Here is a 12,794-nt window from a genome sequence, read left to right on the forward strand (position 1 = left end):
CATATTCATTATGGAAGCTGTAACGACTGCTCACTTTCTCCCTCTTCTAATGAATTAAACAGAAATATAGTGAGAAAATGGTGGTGGGATTGAGAGTGGTGGTGATGTAGTAAATTACATTGTCCATTCAAACCCTTCCACTAATGCATCTCATTGAGTCTGTGTTGCTGTTGGATGCTCAGGTATCTGTGTCACTATAGCCATAAAATGAAGGCTGCCATATTACCTTAGCTTAGCCCAGTGGTTCTCAATCATTTCAGCCCACGACCGCCAAAATAAAGGTGCCTGTACCTGAAGGTGGTCATGTGGAGACAGGGCCATCTATAAGGGGGATAAATGGGGGAAAAGTCAGCAAAATGATGGTCCATTGTTCTATGAATCTGTGATAGCCACATTTATTTATTTATTAATCTGAATAATATCCACTGTTATCCAGGAAGTTTACTATTATTTGCGCCATAAATAGTCATCTTAAATATGTAAATCCTTGATGTAAAATGGGTTAAAAGTCACCAAAAATGGTGGAGATGGTGATGAAATAGGATTTCAAAAACCACAAAAATTGGTTGCAAATAACAGTGGCCAAAAACGACAGAAAAAGTGGTAAAAAGGGTTTAAAGTGTCAATATTGGCTTAAAAATGGCAAGATTGACAGGAGGGGGGGTTGCTGTAATGCAATTTAAAAAGTAGCAACGATCAGTTTAAATTGGCAAATAATGGGCACAACAACAGCATGAAATATAGTAAAAAGAGGTTAAAAGTGACAAAAATGTAAGTAAGAAAAGTGCAAAGGGTTTACAAGTGCCAAAAATGTCGTGAAATTTGATGGCGAAGTGGCAGAAATGGATGTAATGTCGCAAAAATGTACTAAAAATAGCAAAAATTTGGCAAGAAAAAGTGATGAAAACATGGTAAGTTTAGTGTAGTTGCATAAAAAGGGTAAAAATAAGCAAAAATTTATTAAAATTGTTAAAAATTCTTAGTTTCAGTTGGAGACCTCTTCCCAGTGTCTCGCAACTCCAAATGGGGTCCCGACCCCATGGTTGAGAACCTCTGCCTTAGTTTATAGTAAAAAGCTGCACAAAGTCTTGCTTTTTAACCTTTGTCCCCCACATGATGCACACACAGTGCCAGTGCCTTACACGTGCACACTAACCTGTGGTAGAGCTCTCCGCCCACCCCCCTTCCCCCTCCTCCTTTCCCCATTCCTCATCCTCAAAACTATTTCAAAATCAATTATCTCAGCAAACCAGCTGTAAGGAGTGGGTGCCAGCCACTTACTCCTGAAGTGAATAACTTATTTGAATTTGATTATTGTGTTGAGCGCAGAGACAGAGCCCTCCAACACTCATTCTTTACTCGCTCTATTTTTTCTTTCTTTCCATCAAACTAACCAGTGGAATGGACTAATCTTTTTTTTTTTTTTTTTGCTCTTCTACAGGCCTTCCTTCCCTCCTACAGTCATGTAATTTTAACCAGCTGAGCGTTATGGACGTGAAAACACACACATGCACACATGCACATGTCCTTTATATGCACACAGTGCCTATGATTGGTTCACCTTATTTATTTATTACATGCAAATCATTTAACGCCGAGAAATGTCATGTTCGCAATTTGCATCCCAGAGTGATTATGTTTTAAAGGAAAAGAGACGAGGAGACACAAATTCAGTTTCTACATTATATTATTGGCAGGAAATAGATAACTACAGTGCCAAACAGAGCACCAAGCAATATAGAAGTATATCTGTGCCATATATGCCACAAGAGATTTTTGTATTCATTTTACGTCATCTTTTGAAATGCTACTAATCATCTAACCCTCAAGTTATACTATTTATACTGAAAAGTATAAATAAACTAAAATAACTTATAAAGAGCACACAAGAAACACTTAAATTTGAATGATTTATATCATATAACATATATATATTAATAAGTTAAACCAATGACTGTAGGAGGCAGCGACGAGGGTAAGGAGGCATTTATTCGCCCAATAACTATTATTATTAATCAATCGACTGATAAAGTCAATACATCATCCTTAATGAAATTTGCCACAATTTGACACAAAGCTAAAATTTTTATGAAGTTTGATTCCCGATTTTTTTTTTGTTTTTTTTTATTTTAATAACTCAAACAATTATTATTTATTCAATTATATACTATATATGGTTAGGTAAACATGCATGTAACATGGGTAAGTCTGTATATACTGTATATACCAGTTTTCTACAGTTGGTCATCAGTGTTACCTATTTAGAAATTAATCAAGTTTTTTTAAGAACAACTTTAAAATCATGAATGAAAACCAAAAACACCACAAACAGAAAAAAACAAGTGTAATATACTGCAGTTTTAACTTCAATGACTACAAATCTTCATCACAGTTTTCGTCGACTACATTTATGAAGTAACAGTGACTAGACTATTCTAGACTCATTTTTAAAAAAAATCTATGTTAACAAAAACTATATCAGATTATATTTAGATTTCCATCGACTATTAGAAAATTGAACTATAATTTTGCCACATAGGATGTAATCCAATCAGAACTCATGTGATCATGTGATCTATCTGTGTTTATTTACAAACATTAATACCATCCCATATCAGGTTGATAAATGCTAATTGAAAGTTAAAAAAAAATGCATAAACTCATAAACACATGCTTTATATTTTAGTCGAATCTATCTGTAACAGATTTAGTCGTAATGTCATTTAGCTGAAACTGGGCAATACATGAAATAGTTCTGATGACTAAATTTTGAATAAAACTAAGTTGCGTTTTAGTCAAAAGACTTTGACTAAATGAATCTGTGATAAGAGAAAGAAGATGATCTGAATTTCACTGGTGTATTTACACACACCATACAGTATCTACCTCAGTGTTGAGCATTAACACCACAGACGCTGAAATCAAACCACCATTAGCATCGCGACAAAGAAAAAAAAAAACACAGCTGCTCATTTGCTTCAATTAGGTTCATGTGTTGGCACAGTCGGGGTTCCATCACAGCCAGTCAAAAGAAAACCAACGCTTCTCTGGTGAAAATGATCAACTCGGCTCAACTTTTGCTACAACGCAGCGTTACCACTGCGACAAAAACACTCAACAGGCTCATTATTATACTGGAAAACAATTATTTAAGTTAAAAACAGAGCTTTGTGTTTTTACACATTTCTAAAGAAGATTTAGTCAGAAAATGTAATTTGTTAGCAAAGGTGAAAGTAATGGATTACAAGTATTCACATTACTGTACCGTTGCTTTTATGGGTACATTTTAAAAGAGGTAAAGTAATCCATTACATTTCGACACCCAACCGTTACTGAGTAAATTATTATTTTTGGTGATTATTACACAAGGGAACCATGGCAAGATTTATTACTAAAAATAAACAGGCGGGGGTGAAAGTAACTAGTAACTTTTACTTTGACTAATATTCAATTGAGCTACTTTTTACTTGTACTTGAGTATTTTATGTATGACTTACTTGTACTTGTGTGCAATTTTAATCGTAACAGTACTTCTATTGAAGTAGGATATATCAGTACTCTTTACACCTCTGTTTGTTAGGATATATTCAGAAATATTGCAGAAAATGTTGTTACTATTGTTAAAAAATAGTAGTCTGTACTTTTTAAAAGCACTTTCTTAGCACATATCCGTTGTTGTTTACTGTTAAAGTGAACATATATCTGTCTGCATGGTGATAATGAGGCATCTGCAACAGTTTTGGCCTGTGGGCTTAAATTTTCTCAGCAAACGTTACAAAGTGAACATTTTTTATGGAGTATTGAGTAGAACAAGAAGCTGAAAGAATTTTTTTTTTTTTCAAACCTCAGATACCAAAAAAAATGTTCAGCCGTTGTTTTATTTTTCTGTTGATGAACAAAAATAAAGTTGTTTAATGCCTCTTGTTCTTTCTCTACCCCTTTTACGACCTCTCTTCCCTTCCTACTGTGTGCAACTCTCCAACTGTATTCCTCACCCCTCACGTCTCCTGATGGAGCAGCGAGAGTAAATGAGTGTGACAGTGCTGTCATGTATGTTTCTGCAAAGGCCGTCGAGGGCCAGCGCGGAGACAGGAGGTGTCATATCCTTACATCTCTCTGTTTCTGCCACCAGCTGGACTCTCCTTCTCTCCCCTTTTCTGTCACACTCCATCTCTCGCCTCCTTTCCTTTCTGTTATGTTTCCACTGGCACACTTCTGGGATTTTTTTTTTTTTTAACACTCCGTAGGTACTTACTTAACTGGCCAGGGCCAGTTGGTTATTAAAAAAACAACTTTTTTTTTTTTCAAATGAGTAAAATTATAGCTGCTGCACAGCTACTGGTCAGGGCCAGGAAAGTTTCAGCAATGCTAAGCAACAGGAACAGTGTAGGAAGATGAAAAAAAGGTGGCCTTCTAATGTGAACTTTACATCTGTTGAGGTTTGAAATCACAATTTCTGGCAAAGGAGACGATGCTCAATCTCACAGTTTTAAACTTATGTTTGTCTCGCAGAGACAAACATAAGTTTAAAACTACTTCTTGCTCATTATAGGAGTTCTACAGAATGATAAGTCAATAAATTAATTAGTCAAATGCATCATTAATCCACATTTATTTCATGATGAAACATCGGCTGTGCTTGAAAAAAATGCACCAGTGGTTCCCAACCTTTCTTGTCTTGTGTACCCCTTGAGCCTTTTTGTCATACCATGAGTACCCTCTCACTCATACGTGTTCATGATTCTCCAAAAGTAGAACATAACACAACTGAATATTCAACGCAAGTCATTTTATTTCATCTTTATAATTTGAACAATTAATATTCAGGCATTATCTTCTTATTTAACTCAAATTAAACATAAAATTATGTTGCCTTCAAGGCAATAAAATGGTAGATATAACAAATAATATTATAGTAAACATTTGTATTATTAATACTTTAATATTGTATACTGTAAAAATAATAAGTAATATAAATAAATAAATATAAAACATATTTATAACCTTCTCTGTGTTATATATAGCTTTCATGACATTTACCACAAAAGGAGTTTCTCTGAATATGTCCCCTTTAAACAGGCAGTTAAACTTTAAAAACAAGTCATTGCGCACACGTACCATTTTATTGACGGACTTATGAAATGACTGAGAATATTTTTTATTATCTTGGAAATAAATTCTTAATTTTTCCATATACCCCCTGCAATATGCTCACGTACCCCTAGGGGTACACATACCCCTGGTTGGGAAACACTGCTATACACTATAATCTCAATGAGTATATATGGTCTACTATATACTATAAGTTTGGTTAGGATGATTAGGATGATGAGCATTCCCACTGAAGTATACTTCCATGTTTCCCAAGATGCATTTAGAACCTATAAGGACAGAAACCTGAAGCACACTAAATATCTCAGTTGATTCTCCACCTTTGAAAGTTCTGAAAGCATTTTAAGCAAGAAAGTGACCAAGTATGTAGTCATTTGGTCCATGAAACTCATGGAAACACATTTCATGATGACATCTTGGAGACCCATCACTGTGCTACTGACAAAACTTCTGGTTAACTTCAAAACAAGAGCCTTATTTTAAAAAATCTTTCCATACTAATGTGAACGCACTACATACTCTGACATCAGACTTAGTATGAGTGGTACGTTAGTATGACATTTACAACACAGCCATCCTCTATGTCACTGAGATAATTAGCAAATGGAAATCTCATCTATTGGTTCTTCACTAACCGACTAATTCAGTCACCTGTGTGCAAGACAGCAGCTGTTAGCGTTTAAAGGCAGACTACAAACGGCTGTCAAAAATTCAGTTAAGACAAAAATCCTAAAATACACATATTGCATCTAGAGTAGACACCATGTAGATGTTGGTCATTTGTTTTTAACAATGATTTATTGGCTCTGTACGTAGAAAAAGTGATATTTTAAAATGCCATTTTTGCACTGACTCCAATTGCAGTACAAAAAATGTAGTTTTTGATGTTCAATTCTGTTCTTTTCTTATCATCTTCTACCATGCGTGATATTATGATTTTTCTTTTTTTTAAATAAACATTGTAAATGTTTTTATCTTGATTCACTGTAGGCTAAATTTTTTTGATACATCATAAATCTGTGTGGATCATGTGTGTAGGACAGTCTGGAAATGAACTGTAGCAACTTTGGTGTCAATTGAGCAAAAATAGAGTTTTTGGAAAAAACACAGTGATGGACTTTATAATTTGTAATAGGTTTAAATGTTCATTCAGTATTAGGGCTACATCTTGGTGAAAGTTGCAAATCTGTAGCACATATAGGTCATTTGTTGTGCATTTTGAAAGGCTTGCTGTAGCGCCACCTTTAGGACGATTGGCGTGTTTTTGCAGATGAGGCAATCTGGCATGGGACTGGACTTTTGTGCAAAAATTTGGTGATTGTTTGCACACGTGAAGCAGGATTTCCTCAGAAGAAGAAGAAGAACATGCAGGATAACAATAAGTTCCTAAATGAATATACATAAAAAAATCCAAATACGCAGGGAGGAGCATAAGCATTAATTGTTTCACACTCACTGGCAGTTGCAGATATGTATCAATGTGTACAGGCATGCATATGATCCCAGGTATTATCTGCACTGTGTGCATGCGAGCTCATGTGCTGAACACATGAATAAGCATACCTACTGTACACGCGTGTGACTCCAGCCCTAGGGGGGCCGCCGGGAATCGGTCAGCGGAAGCATTGGAGTAAAAAAAATGGGGTCAAATTGTCCTTTCAACTGCTTTTAATCTTCCATTCATTCGTAAAAAAAACCTGCCCAGCGCTTTTACAATGCACCTCCACTACACCAAATTTGTCTGTTTTATCACATGACCAACATGCAGATGTCCACATGATCCCAAAAGCTCAAAGCTCATGCATTTGGTGTGATTTGTGCAGTAGTGTAAAGAGTACTGATGTATCCTACTTAAGTAGAATTAATACTGATTGAAATTGAACTCAAGTACAAGTAAGTCATACATAAATACTCAAGTGCAAATAAAATAAATAAAAATAGCTCAATTAAATAGTAGTCAAAGTAAAAGTTTCTAGTTACTTTCACCCCACACGTTTATGTTTGGTAATAAATATTGCCACGGTTCCCTTGCATACAGTAAACATCTCATGTATAAACTTAAAAAGGAAAAGACCAAATCTTGCACAATTGGAATGTAATTTATTTTCCACACAGGCATCTGTAAAAAATAAAAAGGTTTGTCAAAGTCTACGATTCTTTTAAAAAAAACACAAAAAAATTCTTGTATAGCATAATTGGAGTCATATTTAATGTTAAACATGTGAAAAAAAACCCAAAATTCTTACAAAATCCTTCAATTTTCCTCAAAGTATGACACAATATTTCCTTTGATTAAATAGAAATTGGACACAAAATGTAGGAAATTTAAAGTAAAGATCCTGATAGGACTGATATCTATCACTTATTGCTTTGATATGGTCAGTTTCTTACATATTTTGTATTTTATGTATACGTAGAAGTGCAAACTTGGGCACGATAATGTTGAAATTACTTGTTTTCCTGCATATAATCTGTGGCCCACTTGAGATCAAACTGCTCTGTATTTGGCCCCTGAGCTAGAATGAGTTTGACACCTCTGCTCTAAGTATAGCTAAATGTATGAACTCTAAAACGGATAAAATGACCATTATTCAATACTGTTTTGGTGTCGTGCACTACGGTTAATCTGGTTGGTTGGCTATGATGTGATGCATTTGATTGTTGTCTGGTTATTTCATTCTTTTGTAGTTTGACAATGTCGGTTGATCATTTTAAAACAAATAATAATAATTCACTCAGTAACGCTTGGGTGTAGAAATGTAACAAATTACCTCTTTTAAAACATACTTAAGTGCAAATAAAATGACTGATTTAGAAATATACTCAAGTATAAAATCAAGAATAAAGTCAAAATGTTGAGATTAAAGTTGAAATTACTCATAATAGTAACACGGTTACAGTAATGCGAGTACCTGAAATCAGTTTCTTTCACCTCTGGATTTGTGCAGTGACTTTGACCCACGTGCTCACGCAGCATCTCTTCTACCCTGTTGTTAAAAGTGGGTTTTGTTTGCATTTGGAGTGACTGAAGGGAAAGTTGCGATCAATGGCAAAACCATTACGGGACATACTTTAAGTAGAGCAGCCCCGTTTTAGCAATTTGGCAGTAGCCGAGTCCCACATATGGAATTATTTGATCAATAGTCATGCAGCATGATAGAGAGGAGTAAATTATATGATCGATGTAGTGCACAATGACGCTACCTGCTCACTTTGCGTTGGTGTTTCTGTGTGTGTGTGATGTGAAACCAGGGCTTGTGCGCAGACACATCAGTAAACGTGTACGTGCTGATGTGTGTCGTCGTTGCATCCTTTTGTGCGCGCATTGTGGAGGTGCTGTTCTACCATTTGCTTCCCTACTTATTGGCATAAAAGACTGGTTTCCTGAGGCTCTTTGTGTACCTCTTGCCAGCTTCTCTGAGCATAATACACTCAGTTTGAAAGTGGAAACAGAGAAGGATATCAAATGGCAGAGATGAAAATAGAATGAATGGGGAATGAGGGAGACCTGCTAAATTATTGATGTGTATCATAGTGCTTATGAACACAAAACATTGTGAGCCATCTCCTTGGCTATTCACCTCCAATAACACACCCTTATCGCTCCACCAACAAGTACACCTCTCATATCCCAGCATGTATAATACATTGGTGGATAATACACATCCATCCAAACACATATTCACAGTGTCTCACAATGATGCAGCAGAGTGGAGAGTGCCACAACAACAAAAAAGGACAGCTAGTCTTTTTGTTTGCAGTAAACATCTTTTCAAAGGGGAACTCATGAGTTGAAGCAACTTAAATGCCGCAGCTGACTTCTCAAAAACACACACACACACACACACACACACACACACACACACACACACACACACACACACACACACACACACACACACACACACACACACACACACACACACACACACACACACACACACACGATACCAGAAGTGTCAACTTTATTTATATAGTGCAAATTACAACAATGTCATCTCAAAGCGCTTAATAAAAAAATAGAGTCCATAGTAATCCAGGGAAGCAAAAGAAAAAATGGAATTAAAGATATAGACCATCTCGAGATTTGCGCCAACCACAATGTGTGCAACATATAAAACAATGCAAAAATGATTAGTAACATAACTGATAATGTTGACGACAAAAATTTGTGTCGACACGTCAATTAATGTTTTAAATAAAGCCCGGCGGTTGCTTTTTACTTCATTTTTGCTGTAGTACCACAAATGAACTGCTGGGTGCAGTGAATTGTGAAGATGAACTGCGCAAAAGAAGAACCAAGTCACATGACTCAAGCGCTTGTATTTTTAAATGAAAATTGAATGAATTAATATATATTTTGTGTCCTAACCCAGACCTTCATCTCAACAAGTCACATTATACAGAGCTCACTCACACTCCTTTATTGGAGAAAAAGCCAAAAGTGGCTACATTTTGTGCAACGGCTTGCTAATAATTGTGCCTGTGTGGCATTTTTCATCAGCAAATTTAACCCTCAATTGTCTTTCAGAATTTTTTGAATTAAAATGATCAAGATATATAATGTTTATTGACATTTTGAGAAAAAACATAGAGATATGTGTTTTGGTCCATAACGCCGAGCCTTGTAATCCGTTCCTTTCTCCTCTGCATAATACACACACCTTGCCTCTGAAGCATTGTCTGTCTCTATAGATGAGATCACTACCGTACCTGTCAGTCTGAAACACGGCTTGTGTGCGTCCAAGCCTGAGCGTGAGTGGTGCACATCAGTGTGTAGCGATAGCACTGCTCTCCTCAGTGTAGGTTAATGGCCGTGTACGTGTCACAGTACTCACACAGACAGGCTGATCGCCCTGCAAAGCGGCCTCATTTTGAGCCTGATTTGTTTATGTTTCTTTCCATCCCGGTCTTGCTCGCTCCTACTCTCCCTCTCCTGTCACATGGTGAAAGTTGAACCGTCAAGAGAACGATACGCAAGCGACACAAGGAGGTTGGGGACATGGATAGAAAGAGAGGATGGATGGAGGGAGAGACAGGAGGAGGAAAGGAGGGGGGCACACAAAGGAGAGGCTGTCAAACTCACTTAGATGCTGAAATATTAAAGTGAGCAGTCAGGTTGTAATTTTCCTGAGAAAGCCGAGGGACGAGGTGGATAAGTGAAGCAAGAGAAGAGGAGAGGCGGGGAGGGGGGGACACGATGAAGAAGGTATCACCACTGATCTCTCCTTCCTCTCTTCTTGGAAGACACAGCTACACATTTAGGACACTTCCTTTAATGAGCTCGGCTTCGTATGGTCTGTTGAACCTGTTTCTCCTCCATAAGATGTAAATTATTTAGTAGAGATGTTGTACCACTGCGTAGAAAGGCAGTGGGCACACTGATCTGTAATGTATCTGTGGCAGAGGAAGAGGGACTTTGTCCTAGTTCAACAAATCAAGTATTCTTACATCTGAATGGTTGGTCCCAAAGTCCTACACTCATAATTATGGTAACTAAGCTAATCATTTGTTTTTGATCGTGTTCTACTTGGTCGTCATTTTATATTTTAACTAGAAAAACAGACACAACATTATAAAAAACATCTAAATATAAAAAAATGCCAGCATTTGATCAAACTTTTCTGTGGTTGGAAGGAATAAACACATACAGAAGAATCATTAAACACAGGACGCTAAACCGTTCTTTGTGACAAAAAGTGGTAGTCCCATGAGGTCTACCATTTGAGAATGGCGTGGGAGCTGTGTGTCAGATATAGGAAGGATTTACATTTTGGGACACATCATGAGATGTCAAAAACAACTTTTATTATCATTTGTAGATTTCACTCCGATTCTTTTTTTTTTGTTTTTTTGATTCTAAAAAAAATGACATCCTAACTTATTTACTTATGAGGAATACATTCACCCTGTATGTCACTGATTTGTGTCTGTGTATGGTGTCATACCTCTTTATTTATTAAGGTCGATGTGTTAGGCCAGTGCTGCAGTGCAGGTTAAAATGTTTTTTTGCTTCTTATAGAGTGAAAAAAAATATTAATATCTACACTCCAAAAACTAACTTATTAACTCACACATATTCTGTCTCATTTTTGTGCATGATAAAAGTTTTGTTAAGTTGACAATAGGTAGAACTTCCCTGCTCTTACGTCTACCTTTTGTGTGACTGGTCTCCATTCCAATCTCAGCTTGCTTCAGTGATTGCTGAGTCACATCTGAAAGAGAATAGACATGGCAGTCTGAGTCAGCCAGGACAGCGAACGGGGAGCACAGATTAATCATCCAGGCAAAAGGAGCTTTTGTCTGGGGGAAGATGACAGATCCTGGAAATGAACTGGAGAGTGATGTAGCAAAGGGTGTCTGCCTGTCTCACCCAAGGATTACGGACACTCTGAGTGTGTGTGACCGTCCTCTGAGCTCGTGTCCAGGCTCTATAAAAAGATACGACTCTGCGGCTCAATCTCAAAATAAGATGTGAAGAAGCCTCTGAGTGTGTGTGTGTGTGTGTGTGTTGTCTCCAGAGCTGCAGAAACATGATACAGCGCGGCATGTGGATGGAAGTAGGTTGGACAGGGACAGGAAAGTGAAGAGCACAGTTATTTATACATTTCTGTTTTTGGCTCCTGCTGGGAGGAAACTTGTCTCACTGTTGTGGAAGCTGTTTTGTTGCTTCCCAATCAAACATGATCCGCTGCCACTAATCTTGTTTGCGACTAGATCGGTCACCATAATCCCTTCCACAACAAATAGGCCTCTACGGCACATGATGATACATCCCCCCCCCCCCCCCCCCCCAGGTCGACCTGGACTGTCACGGTATCATTCGCTGAAAGTCTGTCAACAACATTCACCTGCTTTATCGGTCCCTGTTTAGTGCCTTCAACTGAGAAGCAAGAGGTCACTCATCCTTTTGTGTCACTCATATGAGCAGTATCTTTGACCTCACAATAGTAAACAAATTATTATTTAATTAATTATCATGGAAGCTTCTGTTTGGGGCTTTGGATTTATAATAAAACCATCATTAAAAATATGTAATATGCTTAAAGGAACTTTCCTTCATACCCTCATATTCTACAGACGTGTATTTTGTTCTGGACTGAAAGACACAAAGTGATTCAGGACTCACACATATTCACTTACACACAGGTACTGCTAAAGGCTCATAATAAAAAATATGATTAAACCCCAAAACCTCTTTTTTTCTGCTAAAAACAAATGTATTTGAGTATGAAGTAGTGTTGATGGATGTTTGTCAAATTCTTGACATTTTAGTATTTCAATTTGGCATAATTTACATCACATTGTCTCACAGGTGACAAGCAACAATATGAAATCAGGTAAGACTTTTTAATAAAAGCCTTTTTAAAATGCTTCAACTGATCAGGTTTAGGAACTAACCATCACACTTACAGTAACTATTTAGTCTAGGCCTGCAGGGGGGCTTTAATTTTTGTAAAAAACACATGTAATGGTCAAACTGTTTAATGATTGTAATCAGATGTTGTTTTCGCTTTAAAGAATATTACTTCTAAAGTTTCTTATTTAAATTTCTTTTAAATCCAAGACAAAATTTAAGCTAGTGAGCTTCCTCAGCTAAGCATTTTGGTTAGATATAAAGTATTTGTTTACAGCATAAACAGGTTGTGAAGCTGCTTGTTGGACAGTTTCCATTGAAAACA

General features: G+C 36.8%; 1 long non-coding RNA gene across 1 annotated transcript; it reads right to left on the bottom strand.

Moving 5' to 3' along the window:
• Positions 1–284: 284 nt before the first annotated feature.
• Positions 285–11,601, bottom strand: LOC114477054 (uncharacterized). Its single transcript, XR_003675662.1, has 4 exons — positions 11,486–11,601; positions 11,268–11,327; positions 9,951–10,048; positions 285–321 (listed from the first exon to the last, which is right to left on the bottom strand). It is a non-coding gene; the product is annotated as an uncharacterized LOC114477054 (long non-coding RNA).
• Positions 11,602–12,794: the final 1,193 nt, after the last annotated feature.

The sequence above is a fragment of the Gouania willdenowi genome, chromosome 15, assembly GCF_900634775.1.
Source record: "Gouania willdenowi chromosome 15, fGouWil2.1, whole genome shotgun sequence".
NCBI classification, from domain to species: domain Eukaryota; kingdom Metazoa; phylum Chordata; class Actinopteri; order Blenniiformes; family Gobiesocidae; genus Gouania; species Gouania willdenowi.